This window comes from Talpa occidentalis, unplaced genomic scaffold (genome assembly GCF_014898055.3).
Source record: "Talpa occidentalis isolate TD23 unplaced genomic scaffold, MPIMG_talOcc4v2.1 talOcc4.12, whole genome shotgun sequence".
Taxonomy (NCBI): Eukaryota; Metazoa; Chordata; class Mammalia; order Eulipotyphla; family Talpidae; genus Talpa; species Talpa occidentalis.
In genome coordinates, this window is record NW_023601212.1 from 9,039,108 (window position 1) to 9,051,107 (window position 12,000).

Consider the following 12,000-nt stretch of genomic DNA (forward strand, 5'->3'; position numbering starts at 1 on the left):
TTTATGCATTAGGCTAACCGGTAAATGGGAGAGAAATTGTAGAGCGCTAGATATTTCTCAGCTCCACACCTTGTCCACTCAGGGAAAAAGAGAGATGGAGGCCAGTTAGAAATTTGGAACCCACTGGCCCTGGCCATGCGGAAGAGATCCCCAGCATGATCCCCAGCATGCTTCCACAAAGACCTGAAAACCAGAATTGGGAAAAACTAGGTGTTTTCCCCCATTTCTTTGTCCATTTGAAAATTCTGAGTGTGTCCTTTGCATTGACATTACTATAGTTTCCCCCCTGACTTCTATGATGCAAACTTTGAAACAGAAAACTTAAAAGAATTGCATGGTGAGCTCTTACGTATACCTACTGTCTAGAGACTACAATTGTTAATGTTAACTTTTTCACATAATAGATGGCATTTTAAAGCAAAATAAGAAAGTTGGCAACCTTTTAATGTCCTACAATTTAAAAAAAAATTCAAAATATGGAATCCGAATACCTGGAAATAACTGTCTTACAGGATAAACTTGGAAATAGAAAAAAAAAGAAAAGGCTTGTGTGTGTGTGTGTGTGTGTGCTCGCGCGCACGGGTGTGTGAAAATCCCTTCATTCTTGCACTTTTGACGCGATCACTGTTATTAAAGTCCATTTTTCCCCCCACTGGTTAGGGTGTATCTTGAAGACATTCAGTAATTTCTTATTTTTTGAGGACATTCAGTATTTCCTATTTTTTTAGTTAAATTTTAACTACATGAGGAACATGTGTATAGGTCCTATGTGGATTTAAATTCTCCAGATTCAAATCACCAACAACTATTGTTTTTAAACCAGTGTGAATCTCTCCTCTCCCAAAAGATGAAATTAGTTTCCACAGCATGGGGTGTGGGGAGCTTTTTCTGAGCATAGACACAGGTATGTGCACTCAGAAACAAGGAGACATGGTTTCTCTGCTTCCTTTCCATAGTCTATCTTGCTGGGTACCTAACGGTGAACCCTTCTGCAGCTTGGTCCAGGACATGTGAAGAGTATCCTTCTGCGACAGCGCATGCAGATTCACCTCCTTTTAATTGTTACATAGTTAGGTATTCCAGCTGCTTTGTGCCACAAGTTCCTTATCAAATACCCTCCCCATGGCTATTTACAGCAAAACATTGGAAACAATTTCGTAAGTGCTGCTCCGAGCCTCCTTCAGACGTGCAGGCTTGCTGGGTTACGGTGTAGATGCACTTAAAATGCTATTTTAAAAACTTGCCTGATTTACACTCCTGCCAGTGAAATGAGAGCGTGTCCATACACCTGCCTGGTACTCGGTGATAATTTTCTTCTTGGAACAATCGCAGGAGGGGGCATACCTGTGAGCGTGTGCATGGGGGTTTATTACAATCATATCCATTGCACAGGGGAAACTGGGGCCCAGCAATGTTGTAACTTTGTGGGGGACCACCCACAGTGAGGTGTGGCAGCCGGCTGAACTCTGAACTAGGTCAGGAACCACTAAACGCCTCGTCTCCCTTACTTATGTCTTAGGGAACTGGAGGGAAGCCGTGGAAAGTCATCTGAAGGCCTCGACCCTTTGCAAATCTTTGTTGATTGTGATGGGAATGAATTTGATTTTCGGGGGGTGCGGTGCGGGGGCGATTGCTTCTTAACTTTGTCTCTGCAGTTCTCAGCGCTCCTCCTTTGCAAAATGGGTCTCCTAACTCCGGCATTTGCGAATTGGGGAACTCGGCCCCCCAGTTGCGGCTGCGGGTCTCGAACCCACCAACCCCTTCCTGGTCGGGTTCTGATGTTGTGCTGGGTCTCACGTACTCAGCAGCCGCCTGATAACCAGGGCGGGTCCCGGGCCAGGATTGGCATTCGCCCCAGCCAGTCCGCACCTCCGGCTGGCCGCGCAAGCCAATCCTCGCTTGCCTCCGTGATGTGGCTGGGCGGTCCCCGAGGAAGCCTTGTCAATCGGGCCTTAGTCGCCGTCGGGTTGGTGGCAGCCGCCTTGACTGGCGTCCTCACGCTCCGATGAGAAGGGAGCCGGTCAGCGGGCACGTGGGTGGGCGCCGGCGTGTCTCGGCCCGTCGGCCAATGAGGCGGGGAGCCCGGCTCCTCCGCCCGCCCAATCGAGGCACGCAGGGGGCGGGCCGTGCGTTGTTGATGGGCCCGGCGGAGGGGAGGGGAGGAGCTGTCAGCAGCAGCCAATGGGCGCGCGGGCGTGGGATCGGCGGCCAATGGCAGCCGGGGCGGAGCTGGCGCGCGGCCTCATAAGCCCCGCCCGGAGCATCGCGGAGGGCTCGGCCGCCAGCAACCGAGCGGGGCCCGGCCCGAGCTGGGCCTGGGGGTGCGACGCTGAGGGCGGGGGAGCGCGCGCCGCTGCTCCCGGACCGGGCCGCGCGCGCCGCCTCAGGTGAGCCCGCGGGGAGGCGGCCGGCCGCGTCCGAGCGCGGGCTCCGCTGCCGCCGCCGCTGCCCCCGCGCCGCGCCCGGAGCTGCGGCCGCGCCGGGACGCGAGGCCCAGGCCTCGGGCGCGGCCTGCTCGGGCCGCGACCGCCGCGCTTTGTCCCGGCCCGCGAGGCGGTTGGGGGCGTTAACCGCCCGGCCCTGAGCGCCCACCGGGCCTGCGGGCGGGGGCGGCGCGGCCGGACAATGGCAGGGCCGGGGCGGGAGGCGGGGGCGCCGCTGCCCGGGCCCGGGGCGCGCGGGGGCTGGGCCCGGGCGGCCCCCGCCAGCCCCGCACAAAAGATGACAGCGTGGGTGGCCCCGACAGGGCCGGGCCCTGACGGGGCCCTGCTCGCTCCCTATTTACAACAATCCTGATAATCAGAGAGCGAGAGCGAGCGCGATCCCAGGCCCCGGGCGAGACCCGCCGGCGTCCCCGGCGCTTTGGGTACTGGGGGGATTCACGGGGCCCTTCCCCGTGGTGCCCCCCGAAATAGCCATCAGTGCTCCCCACCCCTCCCCCCGTCGGCCCGCAGTGCAATCTCCAAACTTGGCCTCCCCATTTCCCCGAGCCTCCCTGAAATAAGCGTGCAATCTGGATTAAAAAAAATGTATCCACTTGCTGTGCGGCTAGTCCCTCCCCCCAATCCCGATGGCCGTCTCGGAGCCCCTCTTCGCTGTAGAAATAAATTGAAGTCGCTGCTTCTGGGGCTGCCCCATCCTGCCGTGTGGGATCTGGGGGACGGATTCGTTCCGGAAAGGATACCTCTCCCTCCCCGCCCCCCGCCCCCCCAAGGGCCTGGGCCGGTGCCGGGTGGGCTGGATGACAGCGGGGAGAATGGGGTGTGTGTTCACTCGGGTACAGTGGAAGGTTTGCAGGGGATTTGTTTTGTTTATTTGTGGGTTTTTTATTTTATTTTATTTTTTTTAAACCAGGGACTGGGGGAGGCGTGGACTGCTCTCTGGTGTGTCCCATCTGTTTGGCTGGGGGAGGATGCTTTTGTTTTAATAATTCAGGTGCACCTGGGGAACTGCTTGCCCCGTTATGAAACTAGTGAGAGAAGGTGATCCTGCGGTAATATATAAGGAGTGTGTTCCTTTCCAAGTGTTTCTGTCAATGGCATTTATTCAAGCAAATTCCTTTAGGTCTGCTGGGTGCCGGCACTGTCTTAGGGTCAGAGGATACTGGAATGCATTCATGGGTTTGGTGCCCCACCCCACCCTTCTCCCTCAACAGCCATTTATCCTACTGTCCCCAGGCAGGAGAAAGCCCCTAAAATGGGCTCATTAGATGACTCCTATGGGCTTTTATCATTGCTGGGTACGAGCTAATGACTCCCGTAATTCTCAAATAATAGCTTCCTTAGGAGGCATCGGGAGGGTTTGTCAACTCTGGTCGGCCTTTTCTCTCCACCCCTGCCAGAGCAGTGGGTAGCCTCTCTCATCTTTGCAATCTGCTTTTTGGAGCCCCGTTGGACAGCAGGTAAAAGTGGTAGAGTCGGCTTGTGAGGCTCTGAATTGAGGGTTTCCGCAACTCGCTCGCCCTCTTTTCCTGTTTCTGATTGGACGCTTGGGAAATCCTGGTGCTCCCCTGGTGCAGGGGACACTGTGTGGGTCAGACTAACCTGCCCTGGGGGAGGTTCCTGACTCTGGGAAGCACAGGGGGTGGTGGAGGTGCGGTTGCACTAATGCCCTCAGGTGTTGCTATGCATGCAAGCGGATGCTGTGTCAGGAGCCAAGCCTGTGTGAAGTGGTTGAGACAAGAAATATGTGCAGCCCTTAGTAACAATTGATTTTCTTGAATTTTCTAATCGTTTCCTCAGGGGAGTGGACTTCTAAGGAAAAGTTAACTACTAGTGCTTAGGGGTGTAGCTGCTCAGGGATGTAGCTGCTGGGACCTTCAGGACCCTGCTTGGTTCTTTGTTACACTTTCCTATCTCCTCTAAAGACCCTTGGTTTCTTCCTCTTCCTGCAGGAGCCCCCTGAAGTAATCAGGGCCCCTCCCTCTCTGGCCACCCTGCCTATACTTGATCCTGCTTTTCTCCTTCTCTCCTGGTGTCCTGCTCCTGCCCTCCTGTGCCCCATCCCCTTCCCTTGGGGGCCCAGCAGAGCCTTTGCCCTGGGAAGCCATCTGTTCCTTGTTTTCATCTGACACCTGGGAAAATGGATGTTGGGCGTCCTGCATGCACCTGGCCTGGGGATGTTTGAGTGCTGAGGAAGGTTGCAGAGTCTCTAACCTCTGGAGGCTTTGGGACTAGTGGGGGAAAGGGAGGGGTGGGTGTCCCAGGATATGGTCATAGCTGTGATGTAGGGCCTCGTTCAGGGGGTGAGTTGGATGAAGTGATGGATGACAAGGGACAAGGGAGCATTTCTGGTTGGCTTTCTTCCTGGGATCGGGAAGTATGTGTGAGTTAAGCACTGGGTGACCTTGGGTCAGTCACTTGCTCAAGAACAAAAGTGGGAAAGGAGGGGGGGTCACTGAGCTTTCCCAAGGCTGCTGTGTAGGGGGTGGAGAACAAGTGAGCTACCGCAGAAGGCGCAATTGTGGGAACTCTTGACATCCTCACTGGTCACCCTGAGGCCTCACCAGTAGCCCTGGCCAGTTTCTGGCTCTGCTCCCAAGATGTGTCCCTTGGCTGCTTGGTGGACTCCCAGGGTGCCTCCATTTGCCCGTAGGCAGTGAGCTCCACTCTGTGTGACTTGGTATTCTTGACCTTGCTCCTGCCTTCCTGCCCTCCCCTCTATTCCTACATAGACTTTCGAGTCTGAGAGACTGGGTTCACATCCCTCCTTTGAGACAGGTCACTTCACGTTCTTTGGGCCTTGCTTTCTTCTGTAAAATGGGTATAATGAAAACTCATCCTGGGTGATTGTGAGGATCAAAGGGGATGAAAGACACTGGGGTGCCTTGCGTGGCGCCAGGAAGCTGGGAGTACTGAGCTGATTCATTACTCAGCTGTGCCTGCTGCTTCTGTTGGGACATCTTCCCCCTGTCCTGTCTGTATGAGGGGCTGCCTTGAGTGCTGTGGCATGTTGAACAGCATCCCTGGCCCCACCAGCTGTATGTCAGTAGTACCCCCAGTGCTGACAACCGCAGATGGCCCTGACTTCATGCAGTGTCCCCAAGGGGGAGAGTTACCCCAGATGAGACAAGTCTCACTCAGCTTTTAACCCCCGAAGCAGCCTGGCGTTTGGCCATGGTCGCCTTCCCTTTGTCCCCTAACCCTTGCCCCCATAGGGAGTGGCTGATATTTGCAAACTGTGTCTGGCCCATACTCCAGTATGGCCGTCCAGGTCCTTCCCCACTGCCTGACTGCCTTTCCCCCGTCCTTCTCAGTTTACACCTTCCACCTCGGCAGGGTAGACGCAGCCATGCCACCCAGTAGCCGCCCTGCTGGGGGACCACCAGGTGCAGTTGGCCGTTTTCCTCAGGCTGATCCTGCCCTCTGTGCCCCTGCACATCTCCTGCTCAGGCTTCCACACCCTCCTGGTCACTGTGTCTTTCCCTGTCAACTTGCTGCACAGTTTTGTATAAATTGATTTAAGCTGACTCACTTACTCAGCCTTCACCTCTTCCTGAAAACTGATGGTGGTGTAATCGTGGGGTTGTTGATGTGCTCGTTACCAATACTTGATACAATAAAATGAATTTGACAGCAGCATTTTTAAAAGTTTGTATCACCTAAATACCAAGGCACTGAGCAGATCAATGAATTGATTTCAGGGTTGGTAGGATGAATTAGTTTAGAGTTTATTCCCTTCTTTGACTTGGATGTTCTGGGAGTGTCTTGCTGGTTAGATAAGGTGTTCTGACTACTTAGAACCCTCCAGTGCCTTCCTGTTGTCCTTGGAAAAAATTCCAGACCCATTTCCCTAGCTTCCCTTCTCTGTCCTCTGTGACACTTTCCTCTCTGTGCTTTACAGCCCCCTCTGATGCCTGCTGCCCTTCAGCTGGAAGCACCTTGCCTTGCTCTTGCTGCGTCCTGTCCTTTGCCCCTGCTGCTTCCTCTGCCAGAATGCTATTCCCTCTCTCCTCTGCTCCGACGGCTCCTTGTCAGTTATGTGTTAGCTCAGAGAGGCTATCCCTGAACATGCTGCCTAAAGTTGCCTTTTTAACTACTCTCTCTCCCCCTCCTGCCTTTTCTTTGCACCCTTCCCTGCCAGAAATGTATATGAATCTGTTTATGTATTGTCTCTCTCATCCATTAGAGCAGAAGCTTTTTCTGTAAAGGATCAAAGAGTTACTATTTTTGACTTTGTAGGCCAGATACACACTGCCCTGTAGTATAGTAGTCTGAGCATGAACAAACATTCGAGTTCCAATAAAACTTTATTGATGGACACAGAAATGTGTATTTCACATGTCATAAACCATTTTTCCATTTTTCTTCTTTTGTTCCCCCATCATTACCCAATCATTAAAAATACATCAACTACCCTTAGCTTGAGGCCCTGCACAAAACGGGCAGCCAGCTGGATCTGATGTGGGCTGGAGTTTGCGAACACCATCCTAGCATGTGAGGTCCCCGCTACAGAAAGAATATCTGTCTTGGTGGTTGCGTATCTCCCCAGCACCAAGGGTAGTTCCTGGCATAAAGTGGGTGTTGCAGAAATACTTGTTTGTGGAATGGATGAATTTTTCTGTCTTTCCTACATCTAAGCATTTAGAGTCACACTCTGTCCAATAAAAAATGGGTCGTAGGTTGTTTCCAGGCAAATTAAAATACAGGGAATATAAGGAAATGCTCTCAGACATACGCCAAAACAGCCTCAGAATAAAGGCGAATAAAAAGCCAATGTAAATGGCCTAACTCCTTGGTGGTTTTGATGCTAGACTTTTTACTCCATTTCTCTTATATCATACCCCACCCACCACTGGAGGACTAGGGAGTGATTCTGCTTAAGGACCTGCCAGAACCTGAGGGTTTAAAAGGAAGACATTCTTTCCCAATCATTTTGCTTTGTAAGCCTCAGACTCACCCTCTTTACCAATGCCATCACCCGTCGGAAGGGGCATAGAGTCTTGGGGGGCTGGTTTTGCAGTTACCCAGTAGTCAATCTACATGGTAACACTCGAAGAGTGGCTTTCGTGGGTGTGACAATTGAACTTTGTGGGTGTGAGTGGACAATAGGATGACTGTTGAATAATCTTTCTGGGGCCCAGGGTGCTGGCACTGGCAGCATTTCCATGGTCTTGTTCTACCACCAGTGTTGGGGGGTGAAGACTGACTGACCAGAGATTTCCAGGCAAAGTACACCTTTTAATGGCTTGGAATTGGTGCTGCACCAGGAACGTTCTGATTTGTCAAGGGAGCGTACCATTAATTTACGGTCATTCCTTCTGTAGTTGATGGAAATAAACAGTCTGGAGAGGGCTACTCAGAACAGTTTGGCTTTCCAAAGCTTCTCATTATTTGCTTGTCTCTCTCTTTCTCTGCTTCATTTCACCCTGCCTGTCTTGCTTTTCCTCCCCTTTTTTCTGGCCCCACCTCGTTGTTACCAGTGGGTCCAGGGCATTGATGTTAAGTCTGGGACAGACTGTCCTGCCCCACGGGAGGGCTGTGCCTTTTGGCCATGGTTGAGCCAAGGTGAACGTGCAGCTCTGGACTGTGACTCCCGGGCGTTGAGGCCACCATTGTGTTTGTTCAGTGGACGAAGAATCAGAAAGCAGGCTCTCCAGGCACAGAGCAGAACAATAACTAGTGGAGGACTTGGTCCTGTTGTTGGCACAGTTACTCACATGAACCTGTGAAGAGGTGATCTGTAGGGGAGTGGTCAGGATTTGTTCCCAAATGGTGACACCTTCTGGGCAGGTAGCGGGGGAGGTGGACCCAAGCTCATTGTTTCTTGCCTGCTGGCTCCCCTCTCTGGGGAGGGAACGCAGAGGGAAATGCTTTCTGCAAGGTGAGCTGCCTGGGGATCTGATGTGGCGCTCTGTGCAGAAGCAGCCAGTTTCTGGCTCTCTGAGGTCTCCCTTGAGCTAGAGACAGCCTGACAATGGAGGCACCAGGGAGCCTCCAGACCACAGGTGGGGTGGAAAGGGGCTGTATGTTCAGCTGGAGCTCGGGACCCCAGCATGTCCTGTAGCCTCAGGTCTGGCTGGTGTAGCCTCACTGGGGCAGCCCCTTGATCTGCTAGCTGCGCGCCCTGAATAGGGGCCTGGCAAGCCTCAGGCCCCTGGACGTGTGCGGGACCCTGGGCCGGCAGCCTGACTGGGAGATTCCATCATTTTGCCCTGTGCCCTTCAAATCCCCCCTGTCCTCCCAGGCTTGCCTTTACAACCCCATCTTTCAGGAGGGGTGAACCCTGAGCAGAGGGGCGTCCTGTCTTCAGGGGAGGCAGGCTGCATGGCTTGGGTTATCCTAGTCACGATTGGAGAATGGTTGGTCTCTAACTTGCTTGTGAGTAAAACCCCTGGAATTTCTACTCCTGATTCACTGTTTTATTCCAGCTCCTCCCCCAAGGTAGAGTAGGGAGAGAAGGCTAATTTTCGGACACCCTTTTGCAGCAGAAGGCATCAGGTTTTCGTTGCGTTGCCCTGTGTTTCTGTACTGCCACGCATGGAAGTTGCAGGGTGGTTTTGGTTGTCGTGTCTCCGCTTGTCCTGCCTGCACCACAGGCTATGATGAAGCCCACTCATCTCTGGGGTGTCTTGAGGATCCCACTGGGCCAGGCACCAAGGGGCTCAGGGGAACGGAGAGGGGCAGCTCTGCCCTCAAGGGGCTTAGTGTCTGGTCACGAAAGCAAGATCCCCGTTGTTCCACAGAGAACCACGGAGCAGCTGCATTTTCTAGGACAGCCCCTCTTAAAACGCCCCTGCTCGCACCCACACCTTTTTTTTTATAGCAATAACATTAGTTTACAACACTGTAAACACACACGGTACAGGTTTCAGACTGTATAGGTTTCAGGTGTACAGTTTCTCGCCTCAGCGATGACATATCATACCACACTCGCCACCAAAACTTCAGTCAGCGTCCATCACCAAGTAGGGACACCCCCATTCCTGTTCTGGCCCCCCCCCCAACCCCTTCCCCTCTGGGAATGGACTGACATTCTGTTAGAATTAAGGGTATATTTTTGTTATATTTTATCATTATTTTTTGACTTTCTTTATATTCCACAGATGAGTGAAACCATGCGGTATTTGTCTTTCTGCTTTTGACTGACTTCACTTGGCATAATCCCCTCAAGCTTCATCCATATTGTTGAAAATGGCAGGATTTCTTTCTTTTTTCAATTTTCAAATGAAATGATTTTTAAAATTTTACATTGTTCATTTTTGGACAATGATTTAATTTCTTCCCACAGGTGTGGTCACGATAGTTCTCCTGTCACCCCATAGTCCATCACCGCAGTCCCGTGTGCTCTTGTCCCTGCAGTTTTCACCCCTCCCCGCCTCCTGGATGCCTCATATCTATGGTCAACTTTCAGGGTTGGTTTCTCTATATCCCACATATAAGTGAAACCATCCGATATTTCTTTTTTTTCCCTTTGACTTATTTTGCTTAGCATAATCCCTTCCAGCTGCACTGCAAATGGTATATCGTTTTTGAATCTCTGACTAGTATCCCATTGTGTGTATATACCACATTCATCTATTTTGGGGTATTTAGGTTGTTTCCATATCTTGGCTATTGTAAATGGTGCTGCAGTAAACTCAGGAGTGCAGGTTTCCTTTTGAATTTGTATTTTTTGTGCTCCTTGGGTAGATTGCTAGGAGTGGAATTGCTGGATCATACGGCTGATCCATCTTTAGTGTTCTGAGGAACCTCCACACAGCTTTCCATGGTGGCTGGACCAGTTTGCGTTCCCACCAGCAGCGGACGAGGGCTCCTTCTCACCACATCCTTGCCCGCACTTGGTGTTTCTGGTTTTTTTAATGTGGCCATTCTTATAGGTGTGAGGTGGTATCTAATTGTGGTTGTGATTTGCATTTCCTGGATGATAAGTGATGATGCACATTTTTCATATGCCTGTTGGCTGAAAATGACAGAATTTCATCTATTTTTTTAAGGCCTGAATAGTGTATACCTGTGATAGTGTGTGTGTGTATGTGGCACGCACGCTTGTCGCATCTTCTTTATCCATCTTTCTCCATCGTTGGACGCTAGAATTGTTGCCATAATTGGCTGTTGTGCATATCGCTGCCTTGGACATAAGGCTGCTTGTATGTTTTCATATTCTTTAGGTTAGTTTTTTGAGGAACCGCCACACTGTTTTCTGTAGTGACAGCACCAAGGTAAATTCCCACCAACAGTGTGCAAGCATTCCTTTTTCTCCATATTCTCACCTAAACTCACCTCTTGGCTGTAATAATAGCCAATAGCTGGTATGAGATGAAATTTCATTGTGGTTTTGTTTCATATTTCCTAAGGAGAAGCAGTGTAGAATTATCTTCCTATTTGTCAGTCTGCCATCGGAATGTCTTCTTTGCTGAAATGCCTACTTAGATCTTCTGCCTATGTTTTAATTATGGGGTTTTTTTGCATTGTATGAGTTATTTATATATTTTGGATATTAACCCCCTTGTCTGATACATGGTTCACAAATATCTCTCCCATTTAATAGAAAACCTGTTTTTTTTTAATGATTGGTTTCTATTGCTTTTTAGTTTGATTAGTCCCATTTGTTTATATTATCTTTTGTTTTCCTTACTGTTAGAGAAGAATCCATAAAGACATTACTAAGTCCAATACCAAAGAACTACATTTTTTAAAAAATCTATTTTGTGTGTTCAGGTCTTTAATCCATTTTGAATTAATTCTAGTAGATAGTATAAGATAATCGTCTAGTTTCTTTCTTTTGCATGTGGCTGACCAGGTTTCCCAACACTATTTATTGAAGAGACTTTATTTTCTCCATTGCATGTACTTGGCTCTTTTATCTTAAGGTCATTGTCCACATATATGTGGTTTTATGTCAGGGCTCTCAGTTCTGTTCCATTAATCCGTGTGCTTGTTTTTATGTCAGTACCATGCTCTTTTGATTGTGGTAGCTTTGTGCAATGTAGTTTGAAGTTGGGGAGCATCATTCTTCCATTTTCTTCTGTTTTTCTTAGAATTGTCTTAGCTATGTGAGATCTTTTGTAATTCCATACAAATTTTATGATTTTTTTCTTCTATTTCTGTGAAGAATGCCGTGCCCTGTCTTTTTAATATTCTTTTTATTGAGATAAAATTTACATACCATAAAACTCACTATTTATATAGTTTAATGACTTTTTGGAGCATTTACAGAGTTGTTTTATCATCATGTCTACCTAATTCCAGAACATTTTTGTCGTCCCCAAAGGAAATCCATTATCTGTTCAACAAGTCACTTTCCATCCCTCCCTCACCCCCAACCCTTGGTGCCCACAAACCCACTTTCTGTCTGTGGCTGTGTCTGTTCTGGGCATTTTAAAAAGATTTATTTTAGGGCCTCCCCTGGTGGCGCAGCGGTTGAGCGCTGGGCTGAGAGGCTGCCCGCAGCCTCTGCAGCGCCGGTTCGTTCCCCGGCCACCGGTGAGGGTCCCACCAAAAAAAAAAAAATTTATTTTATTCATTATTCATTTATGCTTATAAGAACTGGGGAGCAGGC

The 12,000-nt window shown here is 50.1% G+C and overlaps 1 protein-coding gene across 2 annotated transcripts in view; it reads left to right on the top strand.

The window, feature by feature from the left end:
• The first annotated feature begins 2,348 nt into the window (after positions 1-2,348).
• Positions 2,349-12,000, top strand: part of KDM4B (lysine demethylase 4B) — a 130,639-nt gene continuing 120,987 nt past the window's right edge. For both annotated transcript variants that reach the window (XM_037505140.2, XM_037505141.2), the window contains exon 1: positions 2,349-2,387. The gene's annotated coding sequence lies outside the window, so the exon portion shown is untranslated. The remainder of the gene's footprint in view (positions 2,388-12,000) is intronic.